Below are 16,204 nucleotides of genomic sequence, written 5' to 3'. Positions count from 1 at the left end.
GTTCTGGAACAATACTTTAATATGTAGTAGATGCATACATTATTTTTCTTGGTTTAGAAAACAATAAAATACTTGTCAAAAAAGGACTCACGTAGACAAAATTAACTAATCCAATACATATGTGGTGTAACCAGATTCCAGTAACCAATTCTCATACTTTAATTTACATTTCTGAGTTATTTAATAAGCGAAAAAATAAATTTTACCTCAAAAATTAAAATGGAAGAAGGAATACTTTTGTATAAGTACTTATAAGTGTATAATTGCATAAGTACTTTTAATTGTAAAAGTACAACTATTTTTAAATGGCGCCGACTAGGAAGGCTGCCGTCCTGCGAGCTCCAATCTCATCCTTGTCTATTTCTTTATTTTTTGTTGTTTTTCATACTGCTAACTGCACATACTGTTTGCTCAGTGATTAGATATGACCGACAACACTTATAGACATAAGACCGAATATTGGCGGAGTTAAAGCTACACCAATAATTACTGCAGACTATCTGGACTGTGGTGTCTCACCTGTACCTGTACTGGGAAGAAGATGGTGTCGTAGGAAGAGGGGTACATGGGCAGGCGTTCTGGTAATACTGAGGCAGCGCAGCAATCGTGCCCAGCTCCCGAGTATACTTCTTGCTATTGCTAATGGACAATAAACTGGATGAACTGAGAGCAAGGCTTGCTTTCCAACAGGACATCAAGAACATCAGGAAACTTCCCGGATGGTTACAAAGCCCTCCCCCGACCTCCTTTTGGCAAATCCGATCACACCTCCATTCTGCTACTTCCCGTTTACAAGCAGAAGCTTAAACAGGAGAGGCCAGCGTTAAGAACCATTCAACGTTGGTCGGATGAATCAGATTTTATATTAAATCACTGTTTTGCCACCACTGACTGGCAGATCTTCCGCGAAGCTGCCGGAAATAATATCAATCTGTATATGGACTATGTTACTGGCTACATCAGTAAATGCATTGAAGACGTGGTTCCCAGGATTACTGTTCGTACATATCCAAATCAGAAACCGTGGGTAAATGGTGAGATACGTGCCAAACTGAAAGCTAGGACAGCTGCTTTCAATTCTAGCAATATGGATAAATACAAAAAATCCAGATACGACCTCAGGAAAGCTATCAAAATAGCTAAATACAACTATAGAGTAAAATTAGAGTCATATCACGGCTGCAACACATGGAACATGTGGAGTGGTATACGCACCATTACAGACTACAAAACACAACCCAGCTATATCGCACAACAGTCTGCCTCTCTTCCTGATGAGCTAGATTCATTCTATGCTCGGTTTGAGGCAGTAACACAGATCCAGTCAAGAAGATTCCAGAAATCCAAGATGGAAACCCACTGATCATATCCAGAGCGGATGTGTGTAAAGTTTTTAAAAAGACCAATCCACACAAGACTCCTGGCCCTGATGCTATCCCTGGCTGCGTTCTGAAGGCATGTGCAGACCAGCTGGCAGATGTCTTCTCGTACATTTTTAATCAGCTCAGTATATAGTTCCTTCCTGCTTTAAGAAAACCACCATTGTCCCTGTTCCTAAAAAATCCAGAGTCAGCTGCCTAAATGACTACTGCCCTGTTGCACTCACATCAGTTATCATGAAGTGCTTAGAGCGGTTGGTCAAAGCATACATCACCTCCTCACTGCCTGACACCCTAGACCCACTGCAATTTGCATATCGCCATAACAGGTCAACAGAAGATGCTATTGCCACTGCTGTTTGAATGCTGTTTGTTGATTTCAGCTCAGCATTCAATACCATAGTGCCCTCAAAGCTCGTCATCAAGCTCCAGGACCTGGGACTGAACACCTCCCTCTGTAATTGGATCCTGGACTTCTTGACGGAACGTCCGCAGGTGGTGAAGGTGGGCACCAACATATCCTCTACCCTGACTCTAAACACTGGAGCCCCCCAAGACTGCGTGCTTAGTCCTGTCCTCTACTCCTTATTTACCCATGATTGTGTCGCCAGGCATAACTCAAACTCCATCATCAAGTTTGCAGACGATACAACAGTCATTGGCCTGATCTCAGATGGTGAGGAGTCTGCGTACAGGGAGGAGGTTGAAACCCTGGCAGTATGTTGCCAGGAGAATAACCTCTCTGTTAACATCAGTAAGGAGATGATTGTGGACTATAGGAAACATCAGGGAGGAGCCCACACACCTATTTACATCAATGGGACTGCAGTGGAGAGGGTCAGCAGCTTTAAGTTCCTGGGAGTTAACATCTCAGAGGATTTAACCTGGACCCACCACACCAACACCGTGGTCAAGACAGCACGGCAGCGCCTGTTCTTTCTCCGCAGGCTAAAGAAGTTCGGCATGCCATCAAATATTCAGGCCAACTTCTACAGGCGCACTATTGAGAGCATCCTGACTGGTTGCATCACTGCCTGGTATGGGAACTGTTCCGCCCAGGATCGCAAAGTATTGCAGAGGGTGGTGAAGTCAGCGCAGTTTATCACTAGCTGTGAGCTACCAAGCATCCCGGAGATCTACACAGCTAGATGTCTGAAAAAGGCCAGGTCCATTATCAAGGACTCCAGTCATCCAACTTACAAACTATTTTCCCTCCTACCGTCCGGTAAACTGTACCAAAGCATTTGGTCCAAGTCCAACAGATTACGGAACAGCTTCTACCTCCAGGCAATAAGACTGATAAATAGCCAACCTGTAGCTGGCTATTTTCCTGGCTAGCACTCCTCTCCATCTGGCAGCAGCCTTCCTTCCCTCACCATGAAAAAGGCCTTTGTCCTCACCTTCACCTCCTCCCACCACTCTCCTACTGACCCGTACAGACACTGCAAGGACAGCCACTGTGATAGTTTCTCCTTGTAGCGGGATACTACCCCCTCGTTCTCTAGCAGCTTTGTGTTGAGTTTCCAGAGGCCTGGGCCAAAGACAGTCCCGCCCTGGAGTTCCACTCTACACCCTAAAGCCTGATGATCTGAGAAGAAGACAGGCTGAAGAGTGACCCCAACAACTTTCACTCTCTCTGAGACAAAGCAATAGTCAATTCTGGAGCTGCTATTCCTCCCTGACCATGTATATCCTGCTGTTGTGGGATATATACATCTATATGTGTCTGAGAGTTTAAAGTCTTGAACTAAGTTTTGCAGGGCCAGTGAGCTGGAATCCAGTTTTATCAGAGAGCTACACTGCCTCTCTGTGTGCTCTAAGATACAATTAAAATCCCCTCCCACTATCACGTCTGTGCTACATAACAATAGGGGGGAGAGTGCCTTGAGTAGCTCCACCATTCCTCCCACATCAGTAGGACAATACACATTGATTAGACGCAGGTTAACGGTCCCCCATTCGACAGCCACACAAAGCAACCTGCCATCTATGACCCTCTGAATACTTTTCAATTTGAATGCCCATCCTTTGAAAAGAATGGCCATGCCAGAGGCTCTGTTGTTATTGTCCCCTGACCAAACAGAAGGCCCTTTATCCCACCTATCTTCAAAGCTTTTATACCTCTCTTGATAGGCTAAAGGACACACCTGCAACATCAACACATCTCCCTCTCTCTGCTGAAGGTAATCAAAGACAGACTGCATTTAACTCTGTCATTGATATCTCTGGTGTTAAGAGAAATTATGTTTAGAGCCGTATTACATATGTAATCATAGCCGGCCCAGGGACGCCAAATATGTAACGTTGCCATAGCCAAAATGTAAATGTAGTGGCTCTCTGAAGGCACCAGTTCTGTAGGGTTTGGGCATTTACTGTGACAATTATTAATTGTAGCAGTAAATCACAAAGTTAATTCTTTTGATGGCTTTAGAATCCAACCATGCAACATAACTCAAACAACGCACACACACAGGTACTAATACACGAGGATACATTTATTAATACATAGAATATGCATATAAACCTAACAGATCTTATCGAGAGGGTTATCAGAATACAAAAGGTATATATTCAATCAGTTACGAAGTGTTACACATATCAAGAGGACATACGTTCAGTATATCATTCATTAAGACCGTTTCATAAATGAACTTGGTTATAACTTCTACATTAGATACTCAAAACAAGTACATATCTCTTAGGAATTAAATTGATATCAACTGGTTGGGATAGCAATTGAATTCTCGAGCTGTAATGCATTGAAGTTGAATACTCATCCAATCTCTGGGGATTCAGATCTCCTGCGGGCTTAAAGAAACAGTTGCAGGCTGTTGCTGTCCAATCCGCGCTCTCTAGCTGTGTGCCAGGCTGTGCTGTGCAGCTTAAGACGGTGCGCTGCTGATGCTCACTGACCGGCTAGTTAGTGTTGGCTTTAACTAGCAAAGTTTGTGCACAGGAGAAAAGATGACTGTGGGTCCCAGCAAGTCAGGAAGAGGACCGGTTCGTTCCTGATGAAGAGCTAGTTCTGAATAGTGATTCAGCTTTCCACAGTTCTGACCTGTTCATGAGGCCTGCTGCTGGTGCTAACCTCGGGTGGATCCTCTGGTTATTCTCTGGCAACCTCCGCTCTAGACTCTTAGAACAAAGGAAAGTTCTGGCACTCGGACACACTGGCCGTTCCGTGGTTGTCCGGGCTGAGTCTCAGGATGGTCAGGAGGTGCGCTGCGAGAATGTCCTGCCCTTGGGAGCCTTCTGCTCCTGGGCCGTCCTGCCCTAGAATTCTCCTTTGGATGCCCTTTAGAATAGTCCACAGAATCCTCTCCAGAATACCTTCTGAATCTTACTGAACCTCTCAGGCTCTCTGTGTTGCCTGTTTTTACCTAGAGGAACTTCAGCTCGTCGATTGGCTGAAAGTTTCATGGGCATCAGAGTCCCACGTGGGTTACTCGGCCCTACCAGTCCCTGATTGGTTGATCAAGGTGAGATATGAGTCACTTACTCCTGACACTTAGGAATGCAGTCCAGATGTCCATCTGGCACTCCCTAGACAGATAGGCGCCAATGGATGACCATTGATCATGATAGCCAGGCTTAGCTAAGTGCATCCCCATTTGGGAGCTGTCCCTTATCAAAAGAAAACATCTTTAAATCAGCCTGCATGAATAGATTCTCTGTGGCTGCACCACAGAGATGAACAGAGATGGGGCCTCATTTGGGAAAGCTCGCAACACTTAATTCTGTCTTATTAATAAGCCTCACCGCTACATATGTATAGTTATACGAAAAACAAGTGGTTTATCGACTCATCTTCATTTGCAGATTTAGAGGCAGCTTCGATATTCGTTTTACAAACGGGTTTTTTTTTTATATGGGTCACACACATGCCATAGCAACAAAACACCTCTAGAGATGAGGCTATAGATCACCTTTCCATCCTCCAGGTTTTCCTCCAAAAACCTACGGTACCAACAGCGACCCCTGCTGGCCGAGAGAGCAAAGACTTACAGCACATGGTATTCCCAGGCGGTCTCCCATCCAAGTACTAACCAGGCCCAACCCTGTTTAGCATCCAAGATCAGACAAGATCGGGCACATTCAGGGTGGTGTGGCCACAAGCGAAAACCATGGCGCCTGACTCGCTACTTGAAGCTGTGTGTGGCTGGGGCTCCGTGCCCCCTGAGCGGGACTGAAGGATCGTTCATGTGCAACTCTTTGGAAAGGAGCTTCTTTCCAAATCGCATTGCGTACCTGGACGTTGGCGAATGTGCTCCCTTGTGTTTGCTTGTCCCGCACTGGAGGAGAACAAACAAACTGCACGGAGGAGCACAAGGCAAGTCTTCACAAGACAAAAACCTCCAATGCACAGCACTCAAAACATTTCTGGGCTGTCGCATGTTTATTTCAGCACATAAAGCGCACCAGTCCAACACATCAACCGGGCGCGCGGCGCCGCCGCCCTCTTGTGGCCTTGCGGCGTCAGAGCAAGAGGCTCCTTCTCGCTGCCTTTCCGCTATGTTGCAGAGCCCCGAGAGGGAACCTGGAGCGCACACTTTGTGGGGGGCAGGGGACCGTGTTCGCGCTCTGCCCCCGGTCTCTTGCACGAGTACTAAATCTCACGGCGCCAGCCAGCGGCAAGGAGACAAGTACAATATTGCAGGACAGGGGGGCCTCGTCATTGATTGTTACATATGAGATGGAGATTAGGAGGAGACCCCGACTAATTGGTAAAGGGGAACACTAACACCAGAGTGACAGCTCCGGCGTGTCTTTTTGAGAGACACCCTGGGATTTCTTAATGGCCAAGGAGGGTCAGGACCTCGGTTTTACGCCTCCCCCGAAGGACGGCGCCTGTTTGTGCAGCAGAGTGTCGCCATCAGGATGCTGGGGCATAAGAAAGCCACACAGACCGCAGGGTGAGCGCTCCCTACTGGTCCCAGTCACACCTCTTGCAGGAACAGCAGCAACCTGAGCTTTTCCGGGGGGAATCTCCCATCCAGGTGCCGGCTAGGCTCACACCTGCTGGGCTGCCGTGGGTGAGCCCAGTCGAGAGTCGCAGGGTGAGATCTAGTCACCGGGGAGATACGATACAAGCGAAGGATTACTCGGCTCCCAGCACTTGAAAAGACCGACAAATGACACGTTCCCGCCGGAGCTGAATGTACCTGCATGTGTCGTGTCGTCTACTTCCCCCGCCCCGCTGTGTTTGCTGTATTGTCTTTGAAGCCGGCCCCCGAGACGAGACGGGCTGTTCCTGTGCCCCAACTAACACTTTACAGGTGCCATTCCCCGGCATTGTGGCCATTGTCGGTGGTCACACGCGATAAGATAAGGTGAAGGAGAGCGGGGCATGCCCAGCGCCAGACATTCAAGGAGGGGGCTGTGCGAGGTGAGGTGAGGTGCGACACGCCGGAGCCCCGACGCTGCTAATGCGGAGCACTTGTTAAACTGGCATTGAAAGGACGTGTGCGCACGGAGCGAGCCTTCCCTGCAGCGTAGCGTGGAAACTTTCTCCCCGCGCTGCAGGAGTTGTGTGCGCTGCAGCGGTGCCGAGAGAACAGCACAGAAGGCAGCAGGCTCTGGAGAGCGCGCCGTTTCCAACACATCTGCAGTCGCCAATGCGCATTCGCAGTATGTCCCGGGACGCAATTTGGCATCATTTGCATAACACCAGACCGGCAGATCGCTACGCAAGCTCGCGTCGTGCGCCTGCCACACAACGAACAAACACCGGAGCCTTTTCAGCAATTTCCAAAAAACGGGCCTGCTCGCCTGCCCACAAGGTTTGTCTCTTACCCGCTCTCCAGAGCCTGCTGCCTTCTGTGCTGTTCTCTCGGCACAGCTGCAGCGCTCACAACTCCTGCAGCGCGGGGAGAAAGTTTCCACGCTCCGCCGCAGGGAAGGCTCGCTCCGTGCGCACACGTCCTTTCAATGCCAGTTCAACAAGTGCTCTGCATTAGCAGCGTCGGGGCTCCGGCGTGTCGCACCTCACCTCGAGTAATCCTTCGCTTGTATTGTATCTCCCCGGTGACTAGATCTCACCCTGCGACTCTCGACTGGGCTCACCCACGGCAGCCCAGCAGGTGTGAGCCTAGCCGGCACCCGGATGGGAGATTCCCCCCGGAAAAGCTCAGGTTGCTGCTGCTCCTGCAAGAGGTGTGACTGGGACCAGTAGGGAGCGCTCACCCTGCGGTCTGTGTGGCTTTCTTATGCCCCAGCATCCTAATGGCGACACTCTGCTGCACAAACAGGCGCCGTCCTCTTTCTCTGACGCCGCAAGGCCACAAGAGGGTGGAGGCGCCGCGCGCCCGGCAGACGTGTTGGACTGGTGCGCTTTATGTGCTGAAATAAACACGCGACAGCCCAGAAATGTTTTGAGTGCTGTGCACTGGAGGTTTTTGTCTTGTGAAGACTTGCCTTGTGCTCCTCCGAGCAGTTTGTTTGTTCTCCTCCAGTGCGGGACAAGCAAACACAAGGGAGCACATTCGCCAACGTCCAGGTACGCAATGCGATTTGGAAAGAGGCTCCTTTCCAAAGAGTTGCACACGAACGATCCTTCAGTCCCGCTCGGGGGACACGGAGCCCCAACCACACACAGCTTCAAGTAGCGAGTCAGGCACTATGGCTTTCGCTTGTGGCCACACCACCCTGAATGTGCCTGATCTCAGAAGTTAAGCAGGGTTGGGCCTGGTTAGTACTTGGATGGGAGACTGCCTGGGAATACCAGGTGCTGCAAGCTTTTGCTCTCTCGGCCAGCAGGGGTCGCCGTTGGTACCGTAGGTTTTGGGAGGAAAACCTGGAGGATGGAAAGGTGATCTATAGCCTCATCTCTAGAGATGTTTTGTTGCTATGGCATGTGTGTGACCCATATAAAAAAAAACCCATTTGTAAAACGAATATCGAAGCTGCCTCTAAATCTGCAAATGAAGATGAGTCGATAAACCACTTGTTTTTCATATAACTATACATATATTCATTTATTACTGATTTCATTCATTGAGCACGGATACAATAGAGGTACAGCCATTCACTGTTTGACATGTCTGCACTGGTACAGAACCTAGCAATCAGAAAACGGGTGAAACTGTCTTGAGAATTAGCATACAGTACCGAGGCTCCCATGACCAAATAAAGGCTAACCTCGTTAATCAGCCTAAATAATGCAGACTACAGCAAAATGACTGACTTTGAAAAGGGAATGAATGTCCGGAAGGAGTAGTGTAACCAGCTTGAAATGCTTCTCCGGACCTCTAACTAAAAGAAACCGAGAACCAGCAGTGGCATCGACTCCTTTCAAACTGGGATCCTATTGCAGCTTGTGGTGTCGTTACTTTTCCTTATCCGATATTGGACCAAGCACATCAGGGGAGAGCGCGAACGCAGTCCCCCACTACCAGAAATTATGCAGTCGAGATTCCCACATTTGGGGAATTCGCAGGGGTCAGCACATCCGGAGTGCAATGGCCGAGCCTCGCTCTGGGTGAACCGATTTTTTTAAGAACTTTATTTTCTTTTCACAAAAAAATACAGGACATCACAAATTAGAAAGGTTTACATTAATATACATACTTAAAACAGTATATATGATCACATCTCATTACATTTTGACACGGTACCAGTTACATAGCAACAATTTTCTTTTTTTCTGGTGCAAATCACATTCTTTACTTAAATATGATAATGTTTTTCACAGTTTCTTGAGATATTGACCTATGCTTTCTATTTCCCACAGATATTCTGCTTCCTCCCTCCCTTCTCTCCACAGATCTCTGAGGTAATAGTTCTCTCGGATGATGAACAGGGCCAGGCTACCTGCTGCCTTGACTGGGACCTCGATGCCTTTGAACAGTCCCATGTTCCTCACTCTCCACAGGGCGTCTTTCCCACTGTTCACCACGGCCCAGATCCTGTCAAACACGTCAGGAGGATGTTTGACAGGAGAGATGCCGTATATGACGAAAGCAGCGGTCTAGGTAAATTGGAGCGAGAGATCTTGCAACCAATCTTCAAACTTTGCCCAGAAGGCCTTAGCAAAAAAGCAGGACCACAGGAGATGGGTCACAGTCTCCTCCTCGCCGCAGCCCACCCTAACGCAGCGAGGGCTGGGGGTGAGGCCCCTACGGTACAAGAAAGTTCGGACTGGTAAGCACTGGTGGACGACACTCCAGGCTAAATCTCTGTGAATGTTGCACAGAAACTTAGAGGATGTGTGTTTCCACACCTTCCTTGTTTGGGCTGATGTTAAAATGCCCACAGGGGTCTGCCTATTCTTCTGCGGTGCAACAAAATCTTCCAGTTTTTGGACGCTGACATCTCGGAGGGGAATATGGCCAATTGGGTGAGATCTTAGAAAACTTTTAACTGTCCCATAAATTGCAGGGCATGTGTCAGAGAGTGGGACATCCAGCTTGGGTCTGACACCCCACACTCTGAACACCTCCCTACCTACCCAGAGCCTGGCAAAAAAAGTCCAGGTACGCCCTTCAGGTGCTGTTGCAAAGCCTCTCAGCACAAAAGCCAGGAAAATGCACAACAGCTTCATGGCAATATCTGGGACAGACTTCCCCCCTGAGAGTAGCGGCCTGTACATTATTTCCCTTCTGAGTCTTTCCTGCTTCCCACCCCATAGAAAATGAAACATCCATCTCCTCAGCACCACCGCAACACGGTGTGGGATTGGGAAGGTAGAAGCCAGAAAATTCAAGATAGGCAAGAGCTGGGCTTTGATGACCAGCACCTTCCCTGTCATGGTGAGGTCTCAGTCCTTCCATTGCATCAGTTTTTTGTTTAAGATTGGCAATTTGTTCTGCCAATTTACTGTTCCCATCTCTTCTCCAAAATACACCCCCAGGACCTTAATTCTCTTCTCTTGCAGCCTGAGATCATGCCCTTCTTTTGGGTCCCTCCAGTTCTGATAAAAAATCTCACTCTTAGATTAGTTAATTTTTGCAGAGGAAGCCAAAGAGAAACAATCACAGCACTTCAGAGCTCTGCTAATTGAGACATTGTCAGAGAGGAGCAGGGTGACGTCATCCATTTATAGAGATGTCTTTACCTCTCCCCCCCAACTTCCAGGCACTGGTATCCCATTAATGGCCTGATCCTGGCGCAAGGCACAGGCTAAGGGCTCCATAGCCAAAACAAATAAAAAGGGGGATAATGGGCAGCCCTGCCTCACCCCTGAACAGACTTCAAAGGGGCGTGATCTATTGCCATTAACCATTACTCTGCTGTTGCTACCTGTGTACAACAGGTTAATCCACTTTCTCATGATGGGGCCAAACTTCATGTGCTCAAGTACCGATGTTAAGGTCAAAGGCCTTTTCTAGGTCTACACCTAAAATGCACAGAGGGAGGGAGCGGTCCTCTGAGTACAGACAGACATCCCTCAACAAGGCCAGGTTGTCGCTCATCAGGCATCCTGCTATCCCACAAGTCTGTTCTTTCCCTACCAGTGAGGTCACTACATTTTGTAGGTACAGGAAAAGGGCTTTGGACAGGATCTTAGTGTCCACGCCTAATAGGCTGAGGGGTCTCCGGTTCTTTATGTCATTCTTTGCTCCTTTCTTAAACAAGAGAGAGATAGTGCCTTCTCTTAAGGAGTCAGGCAGCAATTCTGTCTTATAGCTTTCCTCGAAAAGGAGCATTAGCGGATCCTGAAGCAGATCCCAAAAAGTGCAATAAAATTCTTTAGGGAGCCCGTCAGCACCCGGAGTTTTCCCCTTCTGTAAGCTCTCCATAGCCTGTCTCAGCTCTTCTACTGTCAAATCCCTCTCAAGTACTTCCCTATCTTCTTCACTCAAATCGTTTTCTAGCTTTGAGGTAAAAAAATGAATTTCTTCATCCTTTACCTCTGTACAGTCTTGAGTAGAAGGCCTCGATGCAGGAGAGGATAGCACTCGGCTCTGTTCTCTCTCTTCCCTCCTCATCAACTACACTTTTCATGACAGACTTGGAGCCTACCACTTTCCTGAAAAAGAAGCGAGTACACTTCTCATTTTCATCCAAGAACTGCACTCAGCTTCTTAACAGCACTCCTCGACTACTTTCTTCCGCTATGCTCCAGATGTCCTTTTTTAAAAGGGTGATATCCTCGAGCACATTGAAGCCACTGTGCAGCATCGTGTAGAGACGCTGCAGCTGCCTCTGTTTCCTGGCTAACACTCCTCTCCGTCTGGCAGCCTTCCTTCCCTCAGCCATGAAAAAGGCCCTTGTCCTCACCTTCACCTCCTCCCACCACTCTCCTACTGACCCATACAGACACTGCAAGGACAGCCACTGTGATAGTTTCTCCTTGTAGCGGGATACTACCCCGTCGTTCTCTAGCAGCTTTGTGTTGAGTTTCCAGAGGCCTGGGCCAAAGACAGTCCCGCCCTGGAGTTCCACTCTACACCCTAAAGCTTGGTGATCTGAGAAGAAGACAGGCTGAAGAGTGACCCCAACAACTTTCACTCTCTCTGAGACAAAGCAATAGTCAATTCTGGAGCTGCTATTCCTCCCTGACCATGGCAAGGTGCCGGGGCCGGACGGACTCCCCAAGGAATTCTACACCTGCTTCTGGGACACCCTGGCGGCAGATCTGGTGGAAGTGGCGCAGGAGATCTTCCGCCGGGGGAAACTCGGAGACACCATGAGGGAGGGCGTCATCTCCCTGCTCTTCAAGGGAGGAGACGCCGCCGACCTCAAAAACTGGAGGCCGATCACGATGCTCTGCGTGGACGTAAAGATCCTGTCCAAGCTCCTGACCGGCAGACTGAGAACCGCCCTCCCCCACATCATCCACAGCGACCAGACGTGCGGGGTGGAGGGGCGATCCGTCAGCTGGAACCTCCAGCTGACCAGAGACGCCATCGCCTGGGCCGAGGACCGGAACGTGCCCATGATGGTGGTCAGCCTGGACCAGGAGAAAGCCTTCGACAGAGTGAACCACAGCTATCTGTTCAGGGTGCTGGAACGCTTCGGTTTCGGAGAGAGTTTCAGCCGCTGGATTCAGATTCTGTACTCTGACGTGGGCAGCAGAGTGAACGTGAACGGAAACCTGGGGGATTTCATTCCCCAGGAATCCGGAGTACGACAGGGCTGCCCCCTTTCACCCCTTCTCTATGTTCTCTTCACAGAGCCCTTAGCAGAGGCGATGAGACGGGACCCCGTCATCGACGGCCTGGAGATACCGGGAGGCGCGGTGGAAACCCTGAAGATCTCCCAGTACGCCGACGACACGACGCTGTTCCTGAGGTCGGACAGGGGGTTGAGGAGGGCCCTGCAGGTCATGGAGCAATACTCCAGAGCCTCGGGGTCGAAGCTCAACCGCCGAAAGAGCAAACTGAAGTTCTTCGGGCCCTGGAAGCACAGGACGACGGCGCCGGAGGGTCTCGAGCTCTGCACGGAGCCCCTCAGAATACTGGGGGTTTCCTTCCAGAGCCAGGACAACGAGACCAACAACTGGACTGAGAGGATCGCCAGGGTGAACGCGAAGCTGGGTCTGTGGAAAACGCGGTTGCTGTCCTACACAGGGAAAGTGATGGTGTTGAAAGCAGACGTCCTGCCGGCTTTGGTTTACCTGGCGGTGGTGTACCCGCTGCCGGCCAGACTCAGACGAGCGCTGCAAGGGATGATCTTCGGCTTCGTCTGGGGCGGCAGGTACGAGAGCATCACAAGGAACCGGATGTGTCAGCCGGTCGAGGAAGGGGGTCGAGATGTCCCACATTTCCCCCTGAAACTCGACTGCATCTTCTACTGCAACCTCTGTCGGGCGTTGCGGGAGCCAATCGGCCACAAGTACCAGTACTTTGTCAGGCTGTGGCTCTCCATCCCGATGAGGCACTTGGTCCAGTGGTCAAACACTGGGCCCAAGGCAGAGAGGCGACCGGAGTTCTACACCCACGCTGTCAAGTGGAGCAGGAGGTACGAGGCCACGAGACAGCCGGAGCTCTGCACCAACCACAGAGCTCTGTACAAAGAGGTGAGGGGGCATCTGGTCGCCGACGAAAGGCTGCGATTTCCCAGACAAGTCTGGGAAAGGACGCAGCCGAAAGAACTGGACAACGAACTGAAGGACCTCAACTGGATGGCCGTACACAAGAGACTGGCTACCAGAGAGGTCCTTTACAGGCACTCGATTTCCAGGAATCCGCATTGCCCCCGGGACACGTGTTTCGTCGAGGAGACTCAGGAGCACGTGTTCTGGAGCTGCCCCTTCGCCAAGGCGGTGTGGGGCAGAATGGACAACATAATGCAACTCCTGGGAACGGGTGCGGTGCTCAGTTACCAGTACATTCTGCTGGGGCTGGCACCTACCGGAATAGACAAGGGGACGCAGTTCCTGATGTGGCTGCTGCTGTCCCTCACAAAGAAAGGCCTGTGGGACGCGAGGAACAATCTCATCCGGCACAACATCAAGTGGGGAGCGAGGGAGCTGGAGGAGAGGATCCTGGCGGACCTCAGGAGGAGGATGAAGCGCGACGTTGCCAAATGGGGTTTCCCTACGGCAAAAGAGCGCTGGAAAGGACTATGGACCCTGTACAGGGACTAAGGATTAACAGCAAGTGGTAGGGTTTGGAGGGACTCTCACAATAGCGCAAATCCGCCCACCCTTGCAACGATTGATATTTTTTTTAATTTTTCTGATTAAAGTATATTTTATAAGAAAAAAAAAATTCCTCCCTGACCATGTATATCCTGCTGTTGTGGGATATATACATCTATATGTGTCTGAGAGTTTAAAGTCTTGAACTAAGTTTTGCAGGGCCAGTGAGCTGGAATCCAATTTTATCTGCCTTTTGGCTAAGATCAAGTTCAAGTGGTGTAACGTTGCCATAGCCAAAATGTAAATGTAGTGGCTCTCTGAAGGCACCAGTTCTGTAGGGTTTGGGCATTTACTGTGGCAATTATTAATTGTAGCAGTAAATCACAAAGTTGATTCTTTTGATGGCTTTAGAATCAAACCATGCGACATAACTCAAACAACGCACACACACAGGTACTAATACACGAGGATACATTTATTAATACATAGAATATGCATATAAACCTAACAGATCTTATCGAGAGGGTTATCAGAATACAAAAGGTATATATTCAATCAGTTACAAAGTGTTACACATATCAAGAGGACATACGTTCAGTATATCATTCATTAAGACCGTTTCATAAATGAACTTGGTTATAACTTCTACATTAGATACTCAAAACAAGTACATATCTCTTAGGAATTAAATTGATATCAACTGGTTGGGATAGCAATTGAATTCTCGAGCTGTAATGCATTGAAGTTGAATACTCATCCAATCTTTGGGGATTCATATCTCCTGCAGGCACAAACAATCAGCTGCAGGCTTGTTGCTGTCCAATCCGCGCTCTCTGGCTCCGTGCCAGGCTGTGCTGTGCGGCTTGCGATGGTGCGCTGCTGATGCTCACTGACCGGCTAGTTAGTGTTGGCTTTAACTAGCAAAGTTTGTGTACAGGAGAAAAGATGACTGTGGATCCCAGCAAGTCAGGAAGAGGACCGGTTCGTTCTTGAGGAAGCGCTAGTTCTGAATAGTGATTCAGCTGTCCACAGTTCCGACCTGTTCACAAGGCCTGCTGCTGTTGCTAACCTCGGGTGGATCCTCTGGTTATTCTCTGGCAACCTCCGCTCTAGACTCTTAGAACAAAGGAAAGTTCTGGCACTCGGACACACTGGCCGTTCCGTGGTTGTCCGGGCTGAGTCTCAGGATGGTCAGGAGGCGCGCTGCGAGAATGTCCTGCCCTTGGGAGCCTTCTGCTCCTGGGCCGTCCTGCCCTAGAATTCTCCTTTGAATTCCCTTTAGAATAGTCCACAGAATCCTCTCCAGAATCCCTTCTGAATCTCACTGAATCTCCCAGGCTCTCTGTGTTGCCTGTTTTTACCTGGAGGAACTTCAGCTCGTCGATTGGCTGAAAGTTCCATGGGCATCAGAGTCCCACGTGGGTTACTCGGCCCTACCAGTCCCTGATTGGTTGATCAAGGTGAGATATGAGTCATTTACTCCTGACACCTAGGAATGCAGTCCAGATGTCCATCTGGCACTCCCTAGACAGATAGGCGCCAATGGATGACCATTGATCATGATAGCCAGGCTTAGCTAAGTGCATCCCCCTTTGGGAGCTGTCCTAGGACCTTAAATCACCCTGCACTAATGGTCTCTCTGTGGCTGCACCACAGAGATGAACAGAGAAATGGGGCCTCATTTGGGAAGCTCAGAAACACTTAATTCTGCCTTATTAATAAGCCTCGCTGCTACAACGGCATGCCCTCAGTTCCTGTCTTTCCAAAGTTCTAGAAGGCGATCGAAGATCCTGAAGAGTGCTTGAGCTGGTATCGCCCTAGGTTGAGCCTAGGGGGTTAAGGCCAAGCAGCAGCTGAGCTGGGTGGGATCCGGCAGCAACGTTCTCTCTCTCTGCTCTCTCCTCTCCCCTCCCCCTTTCTCTTGCTCCGCCTCCTTGTCCTCTTGGCTGGGAGTAGGTACTCGTGGCCTGCCCGCAGTGCTTGCTTTCTTCCTCGAGACTCGGAAGCGCTATCCGCTCCCTCTCTCTCTTTCTGCCTCCTTGGCCTTTTGGCGGGGAGTAGGTACTCGTGGCCTGCCCGCAGTTCTTACTTTCTTCCTTGAGACTCGGAAGCACTATCCGCTCCCTCTCTCTCTCTCCTCCTGCGCCTGCACCTAGCTGGGCTTTGCCCACAAGGACAAAGGCCAGGGCTCCAGCTGCTCCTTTAGCAGCTAAACCCTCCTCTCCACAGGACCTTGCTCTCTCTCTTTCTGTCCTTTTTTCTTTTTTCTCCTTTCCAGATGGCAGACAAGAAGACACTGATC

General features: G+C 49.6%; 1 non-coding gene and 2 pseudogenes across 1 annotated transcript; 1 reads left to right on the top strand and 2 right to left on the bottom strand.

The window, feature by feature from the left end:
• Nucleotides 1-5,377: 5,377 nt before the first annotated feature.
• LOC148827882 (5S ribosomal RNA) lies at nt 5,378-5,496 on the bottom strand (annotated as a pseudogene).
• Nucleotides 5,497-8,006: 2,510 nt separating this feature from the next.
• LOC148827881 (5S ribosomal RNA) lies at nt 8,007-8,115 on the top strand (annotated as a pseudogene).
• A 623-nt stretch (nt 8,116-8,738) lies between these two features.
• On the bottom strand, nt 8,739-8,904 carry LOC148827880 (U1 spliceosomal RNA). The gene has a single exon (XR_016092879.1). It is a non-coding gene; the product is annotated as a U1 spliceosomal RNA (small nuclear RNA).
• Between the last annotated feature and the right edge of the window lie 7,300 nt (nt 8,905-16,204).

The sequence above is a fragment of the Atractosteus spatula genome, chromosome 10, assembly GCF_055471065.1.
Source record: "Atractosteus spatula isolate fAtrSpa1 chromosome 10, fAtrSpa1.hap1, whole genome shotgun sequence".
Lineage (NCBI taxonomy): Eukaryota > Metazoa > Chordata > Actinopteri > Semionotiformes > Lepisosteidae > Atractosteus > Atractosteus spatula.
The sequence above is the reverse complement of the archived record's forward strand: the minus strand, read 5'-3'. Positions and strand labels throughout refer to the sequence as shown.